At 38.7% G+C, this 23,297-nt stretch overlaps 1 non-coding gene across 1 annotated transcript; it reads right to left on the bottom strand.

Annotated features, from left to right (window-relative positions):
• Positions 1-22,159: 22,159 nt before the first annotated feature.
• LOC124517676 (U6 spliceosomal RNA) lies at positions 22,160-22,263 on the bottom strand. The gene has a single exon (XR_006963533.1). It is a non-coding gene; the product is annotated as a U6 spliceosomal RNA (small nuclear RNA).
• Positions 22,264-23,297: the final 1,034 nt, after the last annotated feature.

Raw genomic sequence — 23,297 nt, 5'->3', positions numbered from 1 at the left:
AGCCTGGATGAGTTCGTTTTTAAAAACTGATCATCTGTGGGGTCAGTCCTCAACCCCTTGCCACCCTGAAATGGGAAGCCTATCATTGCAGTGGGTGCTGAAGAGCTCCACATCACTGGCTGTCATTGAATGGTAAGTGACAGGGCACGGATGTCAATAACTGAGTCAATTAAATACCCATGCACTAATCTTTGAACATGGCACAAGTTAAGAGTCTATGGAATGAGTATGACACACAAATTATTGGCAACAACGAATAAAGAGATAAACTGGACTACATCAAAACAAGAAACTTTTGTGCATCGAAAGACGCTATCAACAGAGTGAAAAGGTATCCTGCAGAAAGTATTTGCAAATCATAGAACTGATAAGGGGTTAATATCCTGAATATATAGAGAACTCCTATGACTGAATAACAAGAAAACAATCTAATTCAAAAATGGGCAAAGGGTTTGAATAGTCTCCAATGTAAATACAGTAAATGCACATGAAAAGAAATTTAACATCACTCATCATTAGGGAAAGGCAAATCAAAACCACAATGAGATATCATCTCATACTCATCAGCAGGATGGCTATTATACACGCACACACACACACACACACACACACACACACACACAGAGAGAGAGAGAGAGAGAGAGAGAGAGAATAACAAGTGTTGATGAGGATGTGGAGAAAATGGAAACTTTGTACACTGTTGGTGGCCTTTCCTTCTTTCCTTCCTGCCTTCCTCCCTCCCTCTCATTAGTATGTAGTTTTGGAATTTTATTTTATTTCTAGGATATCATCCATTACTATTGTTATTTATTTTGACGCTCAGTGGGAGCACCTTCAAGTTGACTTCTGTGTTCCTTTGACGGGTCCTTATCGTTTTTTGAACACTTCCTTAGTTTCAGGCACAAAACAATATTCCAGGAGCATCTTTTCCTTTTCCTGCCTCAGTCCTGGAAACAAACTTTCTTTCAAATAGCCCTTGACTTCTTCAACGTTTATTTATTTTTGGGACAGAGAGAGACAGAGCATGAACGGGGGAGGGGCAGAGAGAGAGGGAGACACAGAATCGGAAACAGGCTCCAGGCTCCGAGCCATCAGCCCAGAGCCTGACGCGGGGCTCGAACTCACGGACCGAGAAATCGTGACCTGGCTGAAGTTGGACGCTTAACCGACTGCGCCACCCAGGCGCCCCAGCCCTTGACTTCTTTTAGTGGAGAACAGTGTTCAGAAATCAAGATATTAGCTCCAATCTTCTTTTTTTGAGTTTAGGTATGAAATTAATCTATTGTCTATGAGTAATCTGGAATTCTTGCTCTGTATAAAGAACTCTGACCATCACTCCAGCCTTTCAGGAGTAAATGCAAATTCTCTGAAGGCTTCCTCTGACCTTCCCCTCCCCCAACTCATTCCCTGTTTCCTAAGACAGCCAGCCCCCCTAGGGCATCAGCACTGAAACCTTTATCAAGTCCCTGAAGCTTCCTGCTAGTGTGGGTTTCAAAGGCAGCAGAGTCAGCGTGGAATTAATGCAGGGTGGGTGACAAAATCTCAAGCCATGTGACAGAACCTCAAACTGTTGGAGAAGAACAAAAGCAGATAAACTGATAAAGAATTGGCTGTTATTAAGAGAATTTATCGTCATGTTTTGAAGTCATGGTCTTGCATCAAAAAGCAAATTTCTCTTTTGAAAAATATTTAATATTTATTAAGGATTAGTTGTGTGCCAGGCACTTTTGTGCTATGCACCCTGCATGAACTATCTCATTTAATCTCCATGGCAACATTACATGGTGGATCTCTTGTATCCCCATGGAAGTACAGAGACATTAAGTAGAGAATGCTGGAATTGGGATGTTTATCCAAGCAATTTGACTTCAGAAACTGTCATCCTGCTGGATGCCCAGATGCCCAGTCTTATGCAGAGGGTGTGATGATAAAAAGGTGGGCACTGATCTCTTCAGCACCAAGTGCAGACAAAATGAAATCACCACCTCTGGTAGGATCCTACTAGAAACCAGAAAACAATGTTATATGCAGATTAAAAGGAAGTCCCAGAGGGCATGGTTTTCTGAACCAGTCATTAGTAAGGAGACCAACAATTGTGAATAAAGGAACACAGATTTTAATTTTTACTCAACATTTTTTTCTTATTGCTATAGTAAAAATACATTCCCATTTTGGAAAAATTGGATACTATGAAAAATAAAAAAGAAAAATATGTGCTGTAATCCCATTTCTCAGAGATAATTATCATTAATATTTTAACATTTTTTTCTATGTGTTTTTACTTAGTTGAGATCCCGGTGTATAAAAAAAAGTCTCTGGCTTGCTTTTCTCACCAAATCCTATCAGCACATTCCCATGTTGTTAAAAACTCTTCATAAACATCATTTTTAATGGATGCATAATATTCCCTTTTGTAAATGTAATAATATTTCCTTAAAAGTTTCCTTAACATTATCTATTTAGGTTGTTACTACTTCCTAATTATGAACACAAAACAACAATACAACAAACAAACAAGCCTTTGTGACATATCTCTGTGCATGTGCTTTGGTCTGTTTCAGATTATTTTCTTAAAATAGAGCCTTAGAAATGATCTTACTTTGTTACAATACAGATATGTTATTTAAAAATAGTTTAATAATTTTTAAATTATTAAATTATTTTTCATAAGTAATACAAATATGTGTAAGATACAAATTCAAATGATACAAAAGGTCATGCAGTGAAATCAAGTCTCCTTTCCATTCTGTCTCCCAGCCACCTCATTTTCTTGCTTTTCCTTTCAGATAAATTATATTATGGGCACATATATCCTGGAGATTGTTTCATGTCATATATAAAGAGATGCATTTTTCTTTTTATTAGCTGTGTAATATTTGAGTATATGTCTCCTGTTGATGGACATTTACATGAATCCTAATCTGTTTCTATAATATACAATACCGTATTGACTATCACTGTGTAGACCTTCTTTTCTACCATATAAGATAGTAGGAGTTGGTTGGTTGAAAGTTACAAACATCTAACATTTTGATATAGTAGTCTCCCCTTATCTGGGGGGATAAATTTGAAGACCGCCAGTGGATGCCGATGGTAGTACCAAAATCTATGTACAATGTTTTTTCCTATACATGTGAATCTATGATAAAGTTTAATTTATAAGTTAGGCACAGTAAGAGATTAACAAAAATTAATAATACATAGAACAATTTTAACAATATGTTGTAATAAAAGTTATGTGAATGTGGTATCTTTCAAAATATCTTTTTTTTATAAATTTTTTTTTTTCAACGTTTATTTATTTTTGGGACAGAGAGAGACAGAGCATGAACGGGGGAGGGGCAGAGAGAGAGGGAGACACAGAATCGGAAGCAGGCTCCAGGCTCTGAGCCATCAGCCCAGAGCCCGACGCGGGGCTCGAACTCCCGGACCGCGAGATCGTGACCTGGCTGAAGTCGGCGCTTAACCGACTGCGCCACCCAGGCGCCCCTCAAAATATCTTATTGTACTGTACTCACCCTGCTTCTTGTGAGGATGTGAGTTTATAAAATGCCTATGGGATGAGATGAAGTGAGGTGAATGACGTAGGCATTGTGATGGAGTGTTAGGCTACTATTGACTTGACCATATGTTAGCGGAGGATCATTTGATTCCAGACTGAGAGTAACTGAAACTGTTGAAGACAAAATCATGGATAAGGGGGCACTACTGTCTTACAAAATGTATTTCCATTGAGTTGTACCAATTTATGTTTCTACCAGTAATATGAGAAAAGAGTCTGTTTTTTTATTCTCCCCATCTACACAATATATTACAAAATGTTTTGATCTTTGCCAATTTAAGAGGCTAAATGTTATTTCCTTATAATTTTAATTTATTTTGAATGAGGTTGAGCATTTTAAAATAGCCATTTATTATTTCCTTTTGGGGGGGTGGGGTGTTTGGGGAGGTGCTTTCTTTTGGGTTAGTTTTTTCCTAGTTAATTTGAGGGCATTATTTTTATTTTTATTTTAAAAAAAATTTTTTTTTTAATTTTTTTTTTCAACGTTTTTATTTATTTTTGGGACAGAGAGAGACAGAGCATGAATGGGGGAGGGGCAGAGAGCGAGGAAGACACAGAATCGGAAACAGGCTCCAGGCTCTGAGCCATCAGCCCAGAGCCTGTCGCGGGGCTCGAACTCCCGGACCGCGAGATCGTGACCTGGCTGAAGTCGGACGCTTAACCGACTGCGCCACCCAGGCGCCCCGAGGGCATTATTTTTATATTGATGAAATTATAGGTCTTTGGTTGTGATATTATTTGCAAGTACTTTTTGGTTCAGATTATCTTTTCAGTGTTTGTTATTTGTTTATTTGTTTTTGCTGTTCAGAAATGTTCTTTTTCCAGAAGGGTTTTATGTGTATGATTGTCTGTATTAATATTTTTTATTTTCAAGGTCTTGAGTTTTGTCATACACACTTAGAAAGCCTTTCTCTACTTGGAGATTTTAAATATACTATTCCATTGTCCTTTGGTACTTTTTTGAGTTGTATTTTACACAAATTTTTGCTGAACCTAGAATTTATTTTTGCGTTAAGTGTAAGATAGAGATATAACTTAAATTAAAAAAAAATAGCTAATCAATACCATTTGTTGTGTTATGTTTTCCCTCATTATTTTAAAATGCCAGAATTATCATATATTAAATTCCTATATATATTTGGTTCTATTTCTCATTTCTCTATTCTGTTATATTGACCTAGTTTTTCATGAATTATACTTAAAAATTTTTATGATATATGCCAATACCTGGCATGGCTAGTGTCCCTTCTTTATTATTGTCGTTCAGATTTCTTTCTTTCTTTTTCTTTCTTTCTTTCTTTCTTTCTTTCTTTCTTTCTTTCTGACAGTCTTGTCCATTTATATTTTCCATATAAACATTAGAATTGCTTTGCCTTCTTCCCCCCCCCATTAATCCGATAGTATTTTCAAATTCATTGATTAATTTGGGAAGAAATTACATCTATATAATTTGATATTCTCTATTTTAGAAAAGGGTTGTTTTTCCATTTGTTTATTGTCCTTTTCCTCATTAGTAGCATTAAAGTTTAATATAAGTAGATTTTGCACATTTCTTGCTAAATTTATTCCTAGGTATTTTAGCATCTTTTTTTTTTTTTTTTTTTTTTTTTTTTTGCTATTGCAAATGGAGTCTTTTCTTCCATTTCATAAGATAGCTGGTAGTTGCCTATTAAATATATAATGGCTATTAAATATATGTAATAATTTTGTCACTAGTCATACTATGACTTGTTTTTAGTTTTAATAATGGTTTTGTAATGGAGTCTATTGACCACTCTGATAAATTGTTAGACCACTTCAAATAATAATAATTTTACTTCCTCTTTTCTCATTTTTATGCTTCATTTCTTTTTCTTATTTTGTTGTCTTGGTTGATATCTCCAAAATAATGCTAAATAGAAGTTGACATAATGAACATCTTTATTTTATTTCTCATTTTACTAAGAATATGTATAGTTTTTCTCCATTAAGTATGATGGAGGTTTTTGGGTTGAGAGAGGCATATTGTATCATGCTGAGGAAGTATCCATTTTTCCTATTTTGTTAAGATTAAAAAAATAAAAAGCAGATTGTGAAGTTTTCAAATATCTTTTCGACACTTATGGAGATTGTGTGTGAGTTTTCACTTTTGATCCATTAAAGGATTTCTTGGTATTTTTGGAATAATCCCAGTGGTATAAATATCAAAGACTCTTGATCCCTACTGCTAATTAGCTAGGTAGAAAGACTGCATTAGATTATAATCCCACCATAGGTGTATCAGAGCACCTAGCAAATGAGTGTTGGGAAGGTGATCTGTGGTCTTTGGTAGTGAAAATTTACCAGCAAAGAGATGAGGGGAATCATCCGGGTATAAGCACCCCACATCTTTGTAACACAGCAATAGCAACAGAAAAATTAAAAACCCACCCACATTGAACCATGATGCCTTGGGCTTATGAAAGAAATACAGTTTTCTGTACCTATAGGAATTATCAGGCTTATTATTCAAGTATGCAAAGAAGCAAAATCCAACTAATATGAGCACAAAAAGAGATGTATGGGCTCATATAACTTGGAAATCTAAGAGGATAGGTCTGACTTTAGGTACAGCTGGATCCAAGCATTCAACTATTATCGGTGAGACTGTTCTTCATGTTTTGGCCCTTGGCTACCTTTATTGATTTCATGTTTATAAAGAGGTTCTCCACATCACGGCAAGCATGGCCACCAGCTGTCCTAAGTTTTATCACCCTCTACTGTTCTTGAACTTAGCAGAGATACTCTTTTCCTCCTAGAATAAAAATAATTCTTGTAGAATAATTATGGCTATGCTATGTCATCGGTCAATGTAGTTTCCAATTATTTTGCCTAGGTTTTGATTCATTTGCCTTTGCCTCTGCAGTGGGGAAACTGAGCAGTCACTAAGCAGTAGATGACCAATAAAGGGGTTGAAGCAAGAAATTCGAGGAGCTTCCTGGCATTAGATAAAACCTCCACTCTGGATCTTGAGAGAAGTAAATACTTCCTCTTCAAGTTATGCAGAAAGACACTATAATACTTTGAATGATCTGAATAACCTCTGAAATTTTAATATTCTTATCTTCTTTCAGCCATATCATGGGAGGCCAGCATCCTGCTTATAGATGTTCTTGAATGCTGTTGAAAAGCCTGTTAAATTAAATATATAGACCCTTGGCAACAAGGGATTGCTATGAATTTGACTGTTACCTGTAGTGTGTCAAGAAATACTTTGTGATGTTTTCCTCAACAATTACAAAGAAAATAAATTGAAATTAATTATTTTTAGTTGACTAACTTTATGGCAATATGCATATACTTTGGAGCTTGTGGATGTTGGGAAAACAAGCCTTCATTGAAGAGGAAATTGCATGGGAAGACTTGAAAGAGGAGAACTCACAAACACAAGTGAGAGATGTTTTGACAGGAATGGGAATATCAAAGGCTGAATTGGCCCTTAAATTGCATTCATTAAGTGTTGTATGTTTTGTTTTTGGGTTTTTTTTTTTGTTTTTGTTTTTCGTTTTTTTTTTTTTAGGTTTATTAAGACCCTTGAGAAGAGACTAATACATTTCAACAAAGAGAAATAAACATGCTCATTTAGGACTATAACATGTCTCCCCTGAGTTGTTTTTTTTTTTTTTAATGTTATTTTTGACACATTTTCTGGCATTTTGACACTCTGCTGTTACAAATCCAGTTACAGCACAGTACTTCGATTAGACAAAAACAACAACAGCATTTTTTGCCCTCTGGGCAAAAGAGAGTTTGAATTGAGATATGAATTGACTTTCACAAACTCTTCAATGAGGGCAAAGAGTTGAGAAGATAAGATTAAGATGATATTCATATGAGGAGAGAAGGCTAGGTCCCTACCTTTTCCTCCAGGAACCCAATCCCTACCAGCTGAGTCACTGTATGGGATGAGATCCCACTAGCGGCCGATCCTTGACCTTGTCCTCAGGCATTTTGGAAAGCAGAACACTTCACACAGGTACTGTGCATTTGCCAGAAGATGGAAGGAGTTTGGCTTTTTGCCAGAGAAGAAGCTTTTGTGTGACATCTCAAGGTTGCCATCCAGCCAATTTTGTAATCTAAAGTCTTTGACAATAATTTAGACAGACCTTGAGAAAACTTGGGATGCAGAGAAGCCATTTTTCCAGTGTTCTGGGGTGCCTAAGCTCTGATGCCAACTCTCACCTTACTCCTCAATCTCTTGTCTTCCTGCCTATCTCTTTCCCGTTGGTTTCCCCTTATCTGTATGAATAACAAAATATGAGGCACCGAGTTACATACACAAGACAGCATGTGTCTAGTCCTGGGGAAGGACAATCACAGGGGCCTTTGAGCCCACTTATGCCTCTCACATAATTAGACCAGGGGAAGTGTCCTGAACTTCCTTGAGCTCCCATGTCTCAATTTATAAAATGAGGATAACTACATTTACCTCATGGGGTCACCATGAGGTTTCATGCACTCACCACAATGTTTAGAATGAAGTAGGTGTTCTAAGAAAATGTTAGTTTTCTTTTCTCTCTTTCATTTATTTGGAGGAAATGAGGTGTAAACATATGAGCAAGTGATTAGCATTCATGGAATATTTGCAGGCATAAAAATTCCAGTCTAGAGCCTATTCATCAAGACAAACTATAATCGTGGAAGAATAAAAAAATATTTTCTGTGGTGACGCATGTGCTAGTTTCCTCAGTAGTGTGGCAAGCAATAGTCCTTTGGAAATATAGACAGCTTGGTTAAGGAGAAAATATGAATTAGAATAGGTTGACTGAATTAAGTAAATAAGAATGGACTCATGGAGGAGTAGGGTGGTGGGGTTGTACATTTAGACCACCTGGGCTCAAATCCTGGCTTTGCTTCTTACTCCTTGGTGAGCTACTTAATAACCTCATTCTGCTTAACCTGCCTCATTCTTCTCTTCTGTGTATGGGGATGATAACAGGGAATGACAAGATGAGGACTGACTGAAGTAATAAAGACTATAAAGCACGCAGACAGGGCTGGCATGATATAGGGACACTTAATGTGAGTAATCACTAACAATACAAAATGCAAGTGTGAGCAAGGTTGGCTGTTTGCATGTTTGTGAGGGAATGAGGACAGGGAAACAGACTCTAACACAATTCAGGGTGTTTTTCTGTACAAGGATTGACTGTTCCAAAAGGTGTTAGGGCATTAGGAAAGTTGCTATTTGGAAGGGATTTGACCAATGGCTAACATCCCTCCTCCCCCCCCCCCCCCACCACCACCTCGTGCTGCAGATTGGTGCCAGCTATGTGCATGAAGCATTACTCATACTGTCTCTTCACACAGCAGTTAACCTTACTTGTCACTGCTTCCGGTGGGAGATCAAGCGCATTGAAATTGTGGAGGTGGCACAATAAATCATGGTCACTTCTTGACATGGCCAGACAAAGCAGCTGGAAAGAGTCTCACCACAATGTCAGCTCAAAGTTGAAATGCAAAGTTTTAACATATCAATTTTCTCTCTTTTTTTAATTGTCATCCTGCATTTTCCCTTCTTCCCCCAAGACTCAAACGAATGAATTGGAGATTGATCTTGGCAGCTTGGTAGGTTAATTCACCATGCATAATTTTTCTTTCTTTCTTTTTTTCTTTTTTTCTCCAAATGTGAACATTCTGACTTAAGAATGAAATAATTGAGCAAACCTAACAAGAGGCAGTGAAAAGAATTGTTTTCACCCATGAAATCTCAAGTTTCCATCTCTCACTTTCTAAAGACAAATTCCCTCAGGCTATAGCCGCAGGATTTAGCAGTGCCCCGGGGACATAACAGGCACTTATCAAATATTTGTGAAATGAATGGATGGCAGTTCTAGCTTTCCAGCTTTCTCTGACTTGCTTTTGTTTCTCCTGTTCTTTACCAAGATTTCCTCAACTGACCCCTCAAGTGTCTCCCAAGTATCTGAGGATAAACATTTCTGGAAGAGTTGCCTTCTGGGTTTAGTTCTTGTCCTACTCCACTTGGACCCCAAGACCACAGACTTTGACTAGACACTTGCCCTTACAAGGGCTTAAAATCCTGAGCCATCTCTGTTCAGCTATCTGTTTTCTTGGCTCCTAATATTGGGCAATTAGATTTTAGGAAGCTATAAATCTCAACCTAGAAAAATACACAGATACACAAAGCACATAAGGTTTGCTGTATGATTTTTGGGGGCCTTTGGGGAGCACATTCATGGGTCTAAGATGAAGACTGTGCCTTTTGGGGGGGCACCTGGGTGGCTCAGTCGGTCGAGCATCTTGCTTTGGCTCAGGTCATGATCTCATGGTTCATGAGTTCAGGCCCCGCGTCAGGCTCTGTGCTGACAGCTCAGAGCCTGGAGCCTGTCTTTGGATTCTGTGTCTCCCTCTTTCTCTGCCCCTCCCCTGATCATGCTGTCTCTCTCTCTTTCTCTCAGAAATAAAGAAAACATTAAAAAAAAAAAAAGACTGTGCCTTTGGTAATTGCCTGGTTAATTATGGATAACCACTGCTGTAGGGCTCTCCTCTCCTGGAGGGCAGAGAACAGGTCTTTCTCACCTCCTATTCATTTGTCATCTCACTGCAGTATGGCTTCTCACTACCAGCTTCTTAAAACTACTCTGCAGAAGGGCAGAGGTGCCCCAAAGGCTACCTATGTGCCAAACCTCATACCCAAACCTGGGCTGCTTGACAGCTTGGTACTGACTTTTCTTCTTCCAGCTCTTCTGTTCTTGGCTTTTGCAACACCATTCCCGGTTTCTTCCTTCTGCATCACTTTCTTGGCTTCTCTTTGCTCTACCCTTTGCTTGCATTTCTAAGGGCTCTCTTCCTAGCTCCCTTTTCTCACACCCTGGCTCCTCTTTCTGTGGAATCCCATATCCGTGCATGATTTCAACCACTACTGTACATTGTGACATCAAGATGCATGTCCCAGCCCTAGACTTCTCTCCTGAACCTTCTGCATCTCTTTCTCTGTATCTGTCAGTGAGATGGTCCACTGAGATCTTGGAAAATTTTGCTCAACATATCCATTAAAGGAAGAACCCTTTTTCACTTCTGATGTTTTCTTCCATGGTCAGGCATACTCACTAGCACGATACTCAGTAGCCTCTGTCTACTCTCCACTTTGGAGAGGAAAAACCTCCCTGATTGGTGAGCTGCTCTCAGAGGACACACGTTCTTGATTGCTCTTGACCTGAAGCAAGCTTAGTGGAAAAGGTCTGGCATCTATCAGAGGAACCGAAGGGCACCCAGTCATCCCAGAGTAGAGAAGGAGGATCTAATTCAGAGATTAGATTACACATTACACAGTCCACTTGTCTGCAGGTGTACCTCTGTTCTATATTATAAACCTTATTTGGAATAGAGGGGGCAATATGATCTCCTATTTGCTTTATTCTTTTGTTCTATTTACTAATGGTTCAGAACTTCCAGAACTTTTTCTTGGAAAAGGCATATATTTGGCTAGAGTAAATGGGGTAGAGTAAGAATTTCAATTGCTAATATTATCCTAAACCCAATTAACCATGTTCTCATACTTTTTTCCTCTGCAATTTGCCTCTCCTTTGGTTTCTTTTGTTTTTCTTAATGCTGGACCTATTTTTTTTTTCCTCTCACTGGTCATTCTAGAACTTAGCTACCTGCCAGAAAATTTTTCTGAAAACACTCTTAACCTGTGTTAAATGGAAAAACAGGGAGATTTCATTCAGATTGCCCATTACGTCTCAAGAGCACAAAGGGATGTAGGGATGTATGGATTCTTTTTAATGCTTATGGAGGGAGGGAAAAACAGACTCCTCAGTCATAACTGTGACCCATGATAAAGTGAAATTTCCCTAAGCACTGTGAGGATGTCCAAAGGAGTTACCAAACAGATCTTGCTGTCATGAAGTTTATCATTTAAATAGGAGGACTGAGTAAACAAAAGATATATAAAATCACTTAGAGTGCTAAAGTATTAAGGTATATAGGAGATCAGGAAGGATTTTAAATTGAAATGGGATTATTGGCATGATTGGATGGGTTGGGAAGACTGACCATGTGGTAGCTCCTAGCACCTGTTAACTACTATTAATATCATTCATGGAGGAGCTCAATGTGTTGTTGGAGTAGGTCAGGATATCTGACTTACTCTTGCCTCTTAAGTCCAAATAAATTGCTTTGTACCCTGAGACCTCTTAGTTTGAGCTCTGCACTGCATCTGGTGCTGTTTTGGTTACCTTGGTTGGCTTACTGTATAGATAAGGACCTGGTTTCTCTGTTGTTTAATTCTTTCTCAGGCTTTATAGTATATATCTTGACCTAATTCTAGAAGGTATGAACTCAGTCCATAAACAACAAGAAATATCACATTCTGTATTTGCTTTAAATGAATATAAATCTATCCCTGAGCCCCTATTCCACAGGACTGTCTGGAAATTCAATATTGGTCATTACTAAGCCTCTCTGTAGGCTCCCAGCCCTGAATTTTGCAAGGGATTTGGGACTTGGAGCCTAGACATCAGGGAAGACCATCTGGTCATTGGCCACCAGTCTGTTCCTCCAGAGAAACTCTTGGTGTCTTGATCTTCAGATTCAGAGGTTCTGTTCCTTGAGTGTGGTGCTTACAGCAGAGGAATTCTGAAAGAGGTTGAGGGATCTCTGGGTTTAAGTCTGTCCTTCCTAATTGTCCCACAGAGAGACTCCTTCTAAGTCTTATCACCTTACTGCCCACCAGACTCACACACCTCTCCCTCTAGAACTCAAAATATATATCTCTCTGTTTGAGCTGAGTAGAATCCCCTTTAATTCCTATGTTGAAGTCCTAACCTGCAGTACTTAAGAATGTGACTGTATTTGGAGGTCAGGCCCTTTAAGGAGGTAATCAAGTTGAAATGAGGCCATTAGGGTGGGCTCTAATGCAATGCGACTGATGTCTTTATAAGAAGAGATTAGGACACACACACACACACACACACACACACACACACACACACAGAAGGAAGACCATGTGAAAGTGGAGGGAGGAGAAGACAGCCATCTACAAGCCAAGGAGAGGCTTTAGAAGAAACCAACCCTGCCTGTTGACACCTTAAATTTGAATTTCAAGCTCCTAGACCTGTGGGTCTGTTATTTAGGGCCCCAAGTCTGTGGTACTTTTTTATAGTAGTCCTAGCTGACTAATGCATTTTGTACCTTAAAAAAATTGCTTTTTTATTAGCTTGGGCTTCTTTGAAAGACAGAAGAGCCATTTGCTTTACATAGCTTCTGTTTTGTGTCATAAGTTTCTGTGGCAAGAAAATAGTAAGGACATTGCTACTTGAAGGGGGTGGTAGAGTAGAGGAGAGGAAAATGCACTGAGGCATTTTGGTGACTCAGTAAATTACCTTCCACAGTCTGCTTTCTGTTTCCCCACTTTTGTTTTTTCATGCCTGTCTGCTTTTCTCTTTATGATGAAATAGGTTTCCCTGCCTTCTCTTCCTCTTCATCCCCTCTTCATCAGGCATCTGCTTGCCTGGTGCAAAGCTCTCGATGTATTATTCTCCTGGAACTGAAGCATACAGGGAGAACTGGAAGATTTGGGGACAATGATACCAGATGTTACAATGACTTCTGACCACACTCGTGTCCCAGGAGTCAAGTGGGGTTTTTGAGGACTTGTCCTCAATATGATTCGACAAAGGCTATTTCATAGAAACATGCTCAATAGTTATTGAGGTTCTGGCCAAGCTGTTAGCCAAGTGAGCCAATTCATTGTCGAGCCCAGTTTCCACATTCATATTAAAAGTCAACTGAAAAAGACAGGATTTCCAAGCAGTTTATAGCTCACTTTGTTTCCCTTGCTTTCTACCACCCTATGCTTTTGGTAGCTCTAATACTCTGATTGGGAAAATTGTTGTCTAATGATATTAAAATGTACGACCATTGATAAACTGTGACCAGTTCTTGGCTTTTTGCAAGACTGGGAATATTAAGATGTCATTAAATATTTTATCTCCCTTCCTTCATGCTATGACTTTAATGCTGTGTTCAAAGATCATTACTCAGTTACGCTGGCAAGCCTCCTCTCCTTTGAAGACATTCTGTACAAGAGCATGTAATATTCATTATCATTCTCTGCTGCCTGTTCTTTTCCATAATATTTTCTCTCCCCCCCACAAAAAGGTTTTACTGGGGGCAAATGATTTTAGGTAGCACATATATATTACAGAAAGTTATACACACACAATACAGATTTTCCACAGTTTTCCATGTAAGTTTGTAGGGCATATTTTAGAGTAAAATATGTTTTTAAAGCACCGTGGATTCTAATATGAAGGTTTATTGATTCTTGGGGCTGATGTGCCAAGGTTATATACACATACAATTTTCAGAAAGTGGGATTGTAGGGTGCTTATGTCTTCATCCATGTGAAAGGAGGGTTAGGGAGCTGGCTGTAGAAAGGAGACAAGAAGGCATGTAATATACCTGTAAGAAAGAAGGAGTAAGAAGTATTTGCAGAGCTGTGAGTCACTGGATGGTGTGTCCAAGTTTTCCTCCCTAGTGATTGTTTTTAACAATGAGAACCAACTATGTCCTCTTTGGGGAGGATTAGGTGTTGCCTTGAGAAGGGTTAAGATGAAAAAAGTGAATCCAGGTGCGGTTGAGGCCCCAGTCTGATAAGACTTCTTAGGAGGAGTCCTCAGAGTGATAACCTCAGGACTTGACTTCCAATAGAACTGTTATTGAACAGTTTGCTTGCGATCTCACAACTAGTCATCTTTCTGTCATTGATATGGTCACTAGGAAGTTTGAAGTCAAGCTCAGGGCTCACCTCTTGCAACCAGACAGGGTCCCATGCTGTGCATCTCTGCATTCTGATCTTACTTCTGGGCTTTATCAACTTCCTGTTCTCATTTACCTCTTCCTTGATTCCTTCACCTAGTTTATTCTTTTGTAATGTATATATTTTTGTAAGTTACCTGTAATTCTTTGTGGCTTGAAGTGAGGGTAAGTATAGGCAAAAAAAGAAAATGACTTCTGGACTTTCTATTGCCGCAGATGATTCTATGTGATGGGATGTTGGAAGTTTGGCCATGATGAGAGGGACTTGTCTTTCCAAAGGATTTTGTGTTTTGTGTTTATGAGACACGTGTAGCTATTTTTGGACACTCAAATTAGGCCCCTTGTTCTGAGGTAGGGTCTGACACAATGATAACAGGGTAGAATATTGCCATCGGCCTGCAAAAATAGAGGATAAATAGTCATAATATTTATAGATTAAATAATACATTGAGAGTAAAGCAGAAGGCAGGGAAGCAAGAGAAACAACATAAATTTCTACAATTGAAAAAGTTTGCTTTATTCGACCAGTGATAGATAAAATATTTAAAAATTTATAACATTAAACTGCTGCTCAGAATCTTTTTTTTTTTTTGGCCAAGACTGAAATGTCTTTTGGATTGAAGGAATTGAATAATTTATATATACATAAAAATAAAGACTACAATATTTTCCTTCTTTTCCATGTCAATAAATAGTGCATTTTGAGATGTATTTTACTATCCTTAAACTATCAGGTCTGAAATCTGAAATCCCTTGTGACTGCTCATTTTCCTTTTAAGAATGACAAATGTGGTATCCCCTGGATGCAATCAATGAGATTTTAACTGGTACCAGGACAAAGAAGTGGGTTTTGACTAGCTGTTGGTGACTTGGCATTTCAGCTGTAATTCTGAATTTTATGGGCATTAGTGTTTCTGTTTTTATTTTTAACATAGAGCAGAGGTAGGGAAGCGTCTTTCACTGCTCTCCCATGCCCCCGGGAGACTCACTGCCACCAGCCTGCATTCCAGTGCTCAGTCTCACCGCCTCTCCTGAGGTTTCTGGAGTTAATGAAGTAAATCAAAATCTCTGAGCAAAATGATTCCAGTCTCTGGAGGTAACGTATCCCCCACGTGGGATGATGCCCAGATAAGAAACCATGATCACATGTCTCAACGGCAGAAATATTTGCTCAGGGTCTGAGCTAAAGCGGGTATGAAAACCTTAATCCCGAAATGTAAGAAGCTTTTGTATGTGCTTTGTTGAAATGCAGTTCTCGATCCTAAGTAACGTTTTAGGCAGCATATTGGCAACACAAAACATTTGAATAAAAGCAGTGATGGTATTAGTCACAATCCACCCCTGTCCTTGAATCTCTAAGGATGTGCGTGCCTGAAGCGCATGCTAAAATACACTTAATCTAATCACCTCCGGAGATTGAGAGGCGTGTGCTCATATAAATGTCAAGTTGGGACATAATTTAGCCGATCTCTGGGGTTTATCGCTATTGCCAGACTCCCTCTTTATTTGATCTGGTGAAACAAATGAAATGTGTCTTTTTGGTTTTAAACCAGGTAAGATCAGGAGATTAGAATCTGTGAGTTTCTTATTTGGATACAATAATCATTCAGCCAGCCCTGATTTAAGGAGGCTGCAAGGTCCACCGTGTGTGTGCACAGGAACAACAGACAGCAACCAAGGTCAAATTATCTTGGCGCAGCTGTTATCTGCTAGTTGGTGGTTGTCTCCTTGACAACATTACTAGATGTGTTAAAGGTGGTGAAGCAAAGGTGGTGTTTTGTTAAAAAACAAAAACAAAATTGTACTTAAATATTAGAGGAGGAAACTCTCCGGTATATAACTAACTGGCCCTGGTCATTTTTCTCACCCATGTGAGAGTGGAACCTCCAATTTACTGCATTTGAGAACTCTCCTTATCTAAGCAGAACTCATCCACAAACACAGTGGCTTCTGGTGAAAAAAAGATGGCTGTTGACTGCATAGCGGGAAAATTAGAGCTCAATCATGCCTGCCCATTGGGCTTGGAGAATGCATCATTGTCAATGGGGGCGACTTTGCTCCATAGCAGACACTTGGCAACATCTGAAGACATTTTTGGTTGCCACATTTGGGAGGATGGGTATTACTGACATCTTGTAAGTAGAGTCCAGGGATGCTGCTAAACACCTTGCGATGCGAAGGACAGCCCCCATCACATGAATTATCTGGTCTAAAATGTCAGTAGTGCTGAGGTTGAGAAATCGGTCTAGTGGAACATTTACATTCCTTTCCCTTACGTATAGCATTTACTGAACTAAATGAATGAATAAAGAAGAAAAACAGAGGGACCTGCCTCATCTTTCTAAATAAATGAAGTTCTATGATAACTGGGGTATTAGTATTCTAGATACACTGTGGAGACAAATTTTCAGCCATGCACTCGTTCCATTATATCACTAAGCAGCAAAGCAAAAACATTATCCTGAAATTGCAGAGCATACATATCTTTCTACTGGCATAAAAGAAATAGAAAACAAAGCTTTCAGAGGTCTTGTTCACCATATGAAATAGACACATTCAAAATTTCAATTTGCAGCATCCTTAATCCCACGCCCCTTAAAGTACGTTTTTAGATTTAGTAACAAATAGCTGTTCTAATCATGTCGATATTCATAAGAACATATTTCAACTTCCTCTATATGCGGACTCAGAAGAGAACATTTTAGCATGATGGGGTATTGCATAAAGCAGTTGATGCCTTGAAAATGGGTCATTTCATAAAGTGGTGCTGTAAATATTTTGATTCAGTACACCAAGTTTCAGTTGGCAGGTCCCTATACTCTGCCTCTGCTGAGGCATGAACATTTCTTCTTCAGGCCCTGCCTCTGTGCAAGCATGTCTAGGTGGCATGGCAAAGACTTAAAATAACCACCAACACCTTCTAGCGATGGACAGAAATTAGTCCCTTCCACGTGTAACCACCTTGTATCACTGACTTCTAAAATGGAATGGCTTTTTTTCTTTTTCATTAATTTTGATCCTGTATTTTGGTTTCAAGAGAAATTATTTATGTTTTGCAATGACTGCTCCATAGTACAAACCAGATGTGCATTTATCTGACTGTTGATGTTGTTTTTTGATCGGACAGTGTTGATACTTTTTAGCTATTTTTTCCCCCATACGACTCTAGCACCTGGTGGCTTATTTTAATTCTAAAGGCAAGTGTATGATGTCAACCTGGAAATCGCTGAGGTGACCAGCACTCCTTACTACCTTATGCATAACTTGCCTTTACCTTAAGGTTGTCCAGTAGAGCTCTAATTCTCATGACACCTGGGACCAAGTAAATTACTCAGAGAGGCAACATAGCACAGTGATTAAAAGTACTGGTTTTGGAATTGTGACTCCAACACACAGTAATTATGTGGATATTGAGCACAATTTCTCTGGTTCTCAAGTCTCTTCATTTGTAGAATGGAGATCATAATACCACATAGGTGTCATGAGAACTAACAAGGGCCTAATTAATGTAGCTTTGAGAAAATGAGAGACACAGATGCTATTCATTGGAGACCTCGCCTCCCTCACCTTCCTTCCGTACATTGATGAGAAATCTTGGTCAACGGTGAGAGCTAGGTACTGAGTCTTTCACAGTCTGGTTTTCCCTTCCTTAGATCCACTGAGGAATTGGCCAAATTACTTTTGTTCTACTCTGGCTCTACAAATTCTTATGGTTGCTCTCTGCCAAAGGGCAGAAGTCCTTAGCCCTTCCAGGTTTCTGAAGTGCTAAATTCTGGTCTTTCTTCACACCCCACATCCTGAACTGTTTCCTGGTGAGCTTAAATCAACCACTGCCTTCTGCCCAGCCTTCTGGGTCCCCAGAAGGTTAGGAGTCTTCGCTTTCTCTGATCCTACCAGCGCCCTCCCAAGGCCTGATCATCTTTTTCATCATGGTCCCTTGAGTTCCACTCTGCACTTCTAAGGCCAGCTCTCTCTCCTATCTCTCCTATCTTCTCTGGGTAACCAGTCTAAGTTGGCCCACGTTTGGATGTAATTGGAACTTTGAAGCCGCTTCCCAAATTGGAAGTTTGGCTATCAGTATTACCCTATCCTGTCATTCAGGCTTATAACTCCTTCTTCTTGGCAGTTAGAAAGGTGGTGTGAGTCTTATTTCCTTCCTAAGATTTAGAGAAACTCTGCAACATCCGATAGCAGTCTACCAGATTATGAACTTCTTGGATAGGAACAATGTTTTGTTCAACATTTTATCCTGAGAGCCACCCATGCGGAAGGTGTGAAATAGATGCTTGCTAAATGAATATAGGGAGATGTCGATAAAGGAGTCCCTTATGTGATTTTGTACTTGTTTGAGATGTTGAAAATTCTCTGGGGGAGGCATTGGGTAGGGAGGGGGCACGGTGTGGATGGCAGGAGGGAGGCATAGAGTGGTTAGGACACTAAGGTCTTATGTGCTATTTCAGGAAGTCAGAATGTATGGGGCAGGTAATGGGAAGCCACTGCACAGATCTTTAGCTGAGGGGGTGTCTAGTTATTAAAAAGTATCACTATATCTAATTCTTTAAAAAGTTGCCTTGAACCATATGATTTCACTCATATATGGAATTTAAGAAACAAAACAGATGAACATATGAAAGGGGAAGAGAGAGGGAAACAAAGGATAAAAGACTCTTAATGATAGAGAACAAACTGAGGGTTGATGGAGGCAGGTGGGTGGGAGATGGACGAGATGGTTGATGGGTACTAAGGAGAGCGCTTGTTGTGATGAGCACTGGGTACTCTATGTAAGTGATGAATCACTGAATTCTGTTCCTGAAACCAATGTTGCACTGTATGTTAACTAACTAGAATTTAAATAAAAATTTGACCAAAAAAAAAAAATACAAGCTGCCTTGAAATCCTCAAAAATTCTCAGAAAATGAATTTTTTTACTTTTAAAATATTTTAGCTTTTCTTTTAATATTTACATATTTAATACATATTTTTGTGTGTGTTCAGTGCGGAAGACATCTAATTTTGTTTCCTACAGATAACTAATTGCATCAGCATCATTTGCTGAACAGTCCACCATTTTCCATTGACATATTATGCTATAAATTTCCATTTACATGTGGGTCCACTTCTGAGCCTTCTTTTCTGGTGCCACTCTTCTACTTTTTTATCTGTCTGATCTCACACTGTCTTAATCACTATAGCTTTATAAAAGTTCCAATACTGAGTAGGGCAAGTATTCATCCAAATTTATTTTACTGTTCTTGGCCTTTGACTCTTTCATATGAATTTTTATTTTTTTTCCTTTATTGTTTTAAAAAATTTTATTCTTAAGTTAGTTAACATACAGTATAGTCTTAGCTTCAGGAATAGATTCCAGTGATTCATCACTTACATACAACACCCAGTGCTCATCCCAACAAGCACCCTCCTTAATGCTCATCATTCATTTTCCTCACCCTCATCAACCATCAGTTTGTTTTCTGTATTTAAGAGTCTCTTATGGTTGGCCTCCCTTTCTATTTATATCTTTCCTTCCCCTATAATCATCTGTTATCTTTCTCAGATTCCACATATGAGTGAAATCATGAGATCTTTCTCTTACTGACTTATTTTGGTTAGCATAATATCCTCCAGTTCCATTCACATTATTGCAGATGCCAAGATTTCATTCTTTTTTCATCACTGAGTAGTACTCCATTGTGTATGTATGTGTGTGTATGTATATATATATATATACATACACACACACATACACACCCCACACATACACACCCCACATCTTCTTAATCTATTCATCAGTTGATGCACATTTGGGCTCTTTCCTTAATTTGGCTATTGTTGATAGCACTGTTACAAACACTGGGGTGCATGTGTCCCTTTGAATCAGCTCTCCTGTATCCTTTGGATAAATTCCTAGTAGTGCAATTGCTGGGTCATAGGGTAGTTCTATTTTTAATTTTTTGAGGAACCTCCACACTGTTTTCCAGAGTGGATACACCAGTTTTCATTCCCACCAACAATGCAAGAAGGTTCCCCTTTCTCCATATCCTTGCCAACACCTGGTGTTTCCTGAGTTGTTAGTTTTAGTCACTCTGACCAGTGTGAGGTGGTATCTCATTGTGGTTTTGATTTGTATTTCCCTGATGATGAGTGATATTGAGCACCTTTTCATATGTCTGTTTGCCATATGGATGTCTTCTTTGAAAAAGTGTCAATTCGTGTCTTCTGCCTATTTCTTCACATCTGGATTGTTTGTTTTTCGGGTCCTGAGTTTGGTAAGTTCTTTACAGATTTTTGATACTAATCCTTTATCTTATATGTCATTTGCAAATGCCTTCTCCCATTCCGTTGGTTGCCTTTTAGTTTTGTTGATTGTATCCTTTGCTGTGCAGAAGCTTTTAATCTTGATGAGGTCCCAATAGTTCATTTTTGCCTCCGGAGACATGTCAAGTAAGAAGTTGCTGTGGCTGAGGTCAAAGAGGTTGCTGCCTGTTTTCTCCTGTAGGATTCTGATGGTTTCCTATCTCACATTTAGGTCCTTCATCCATTTTGAATTTATTTTTGTGTGTCACATGAATTTTTAGATCAGCTTATCATGTGGCACAAATCACTTTATTGGGATTTAAAAAAAATGTTTTTTAATGTCTATTTATTTCTGAGAGAGAGAGACAACGTGAGCAGGGGAGGAGCGGAGAGAGAGGGAGACACAAAATCCGAAGCAGGCTCCAGGCTCCAAGCTGTCAGCACAGAGCCAGACGTGGGGCTTGAACTCAGGGACCGCTAGATCATGACCTGAGCCGAAGTCGGACACTTAGCCAACTGAGCCACCAGGCGCCTGGGGATTTTTATTGTAAACGCACCAAAACCGTGGTTTAACTTAGGAAGAACTGACACCTTTCTCATATTCACAGACATGGTATAGTTCTTCATTTGTTCAAATCTTCTTTTATGCTTTCAAACAATAACTTGGAATTTCCTAGATAATGGTCTTAAACATATTTTGATTACATTTATTTCCAAATTTCTTATTTTATTGCCATCATGAATGAGATCTTTTTTCTATTAATTTCATAATCACTGGTATATCAAGAAGCTATTTATTGGTGTTAGTAATATCTAGTAACTCTGAATTCTCTTACTAATCCCAGTAGTTTACTCAGAGAGCTATACAGTCTATGTAAATAATCATACCATCAGCAAAAAAGGATCTTTTACTTTTTTCTAAGCCTTATAGTTTCCTTTTCTTGTCTAGTAAGACATTGTCAAATGTGATGATAGCAGATATTTTTATCTTGTTCTCGACTTTAATGGGAGAATCTGACCATGAAACATGAATATTTTATTTTATTATTTTTTAAATATATTTTTTAAAAGTTTAGGGGCGCCTGGGTGGCTTGGTCGGTTGAGCGTCGGACTTCAGCTCAGGTCATGATCTCACCATCCGTGAGTTCGAGCCCCGCGTCGGGCTCTGTGCTGACAGCTCAGAGCCTGGAGCCTGTTTCAGATTCTGTGTCTTCCTCTCTCTCTGCTCCTCCCCTGTTCATGCTCTGTCTCTCTCTGTCTCAAAAATAAATAAACGTTAAAAAAAATTAAAAAAAAGTTTATTTATTTGAGAGAGTATGCACGTGTGCGAGAGGGAGAAGCAGAAAGAGAGGGAGAGAGAGAATCCCAAAAAGGCTCCACACTGTCAGCACAGAGCAAGACTTAGAGCTCAAATCATGAACCATGAGATTATGACCTAAGCCAAAATCAAGGGTCGGATGTCCAACCAACTGAGCCACCCAGACGCCTCAAACATGAATAAAAAATATGGAACACTTCACAAATTTGCGTGTCATCCTTGCGCAGGGGTCATGCTAATCTCTGTATTGTTCCAATTTTAGTATATGTGCTGCTGAAGCGAGCACTCAGAAAATGAATTTAAGTGGACTTTCATTTGAAAACAGTTGTATTTCCGTATAGTGTCTTTTATGTATTACGTAATGAATTAAGTGGAATCCAGTGACAAAGTATGGCTGGCGTCCATAACTACGGATGCAGAAGGCCCCTTTCTCTGGTCTCTGATAGGACCTTTCTCTTCTCTCTGACACTTGCACTTTTGGACCTTGAGAGTTGCATACTAAAGGTGCATACAAGGACTTTTACTTGTGCATACTGAGGGCTGAATAGGTTCCCAGGATGCCATATATGCTCTTGGGAAGTTGTGGAATTACGTATTATGTTAGAAGGCGAATGACATTTTGCTGATGGGAGAACCCATAAGCAGGAAGACTGTGTTGTATTTGTAATGATTCATTTCCGCAATTCTTGAATCTCACAAATCTTTACTTTAATCTAGACTGCAGCCCATCTGCACAGAAGACGTAGTAAAATCGTTAAATGAATTCACATGCACACTCTTTAATTTATTATTGCTGGTAATGTTGATATTATCATATTTCATGTGGGGAGAAGAGTATAATAATTGTGCTAACAATTTATATACATGTGGCTTTTCACGAATTCACAATTTTCTAGTAATGGCCAAGAATGATCTTCTTAATACAAATGTGTTTTTGTTGTTCCAAGACTTTATGCTCTTTTATACTAATTACAGTTTTAGGAAGAAATTGCCTTGGATTTCTCTGTATTTTATCATAATTAGAATCTCAGACATACTACTGTTACCAAGAATATCATGTTTTATTACATTTTTTTGGTGAAGTTATAGGATGATGAATTATTACATGAATTGGAAATCATCACTTTTGGCCATTTTGTTTTTTTTACAGGCTATGCAAAAATGACATTCGCTGTAGTTTAAGACTCTTTTAACTCCCTCTCCACAAAGATGGATCCAGAGGAGAATGGTATAAGATGATTTGGACTATATTTTTGAAATTTTTGCTTTGTTTGCTAACACTATCAATGTGATCAACATATTTAGTCGTAAAATCTTCTA

Source organism: Lynx rufus, unplaced genomic scaffold (genome assembly GCF_022079265.1).
Source record: "Lynx rufus isolate CCGP_SWC_20201006 ecotype Redwood Valley unplaced genomic scaffold, mLynRuf1.p SCAF_22, whole genome shotgun sequence".
In the NCBI taxonomy this organism is placed as follows: Eukaryota; Metazoa; Chordata; class Mammalia; order Carnivora; family Felidae; genus Lynx; species Lynx rufus.
The sequence above is the reverse complement of the archived record's forward strand: the minus strand, read 5'-3'. Positions and strand labels throughout refer to the sequence as shown.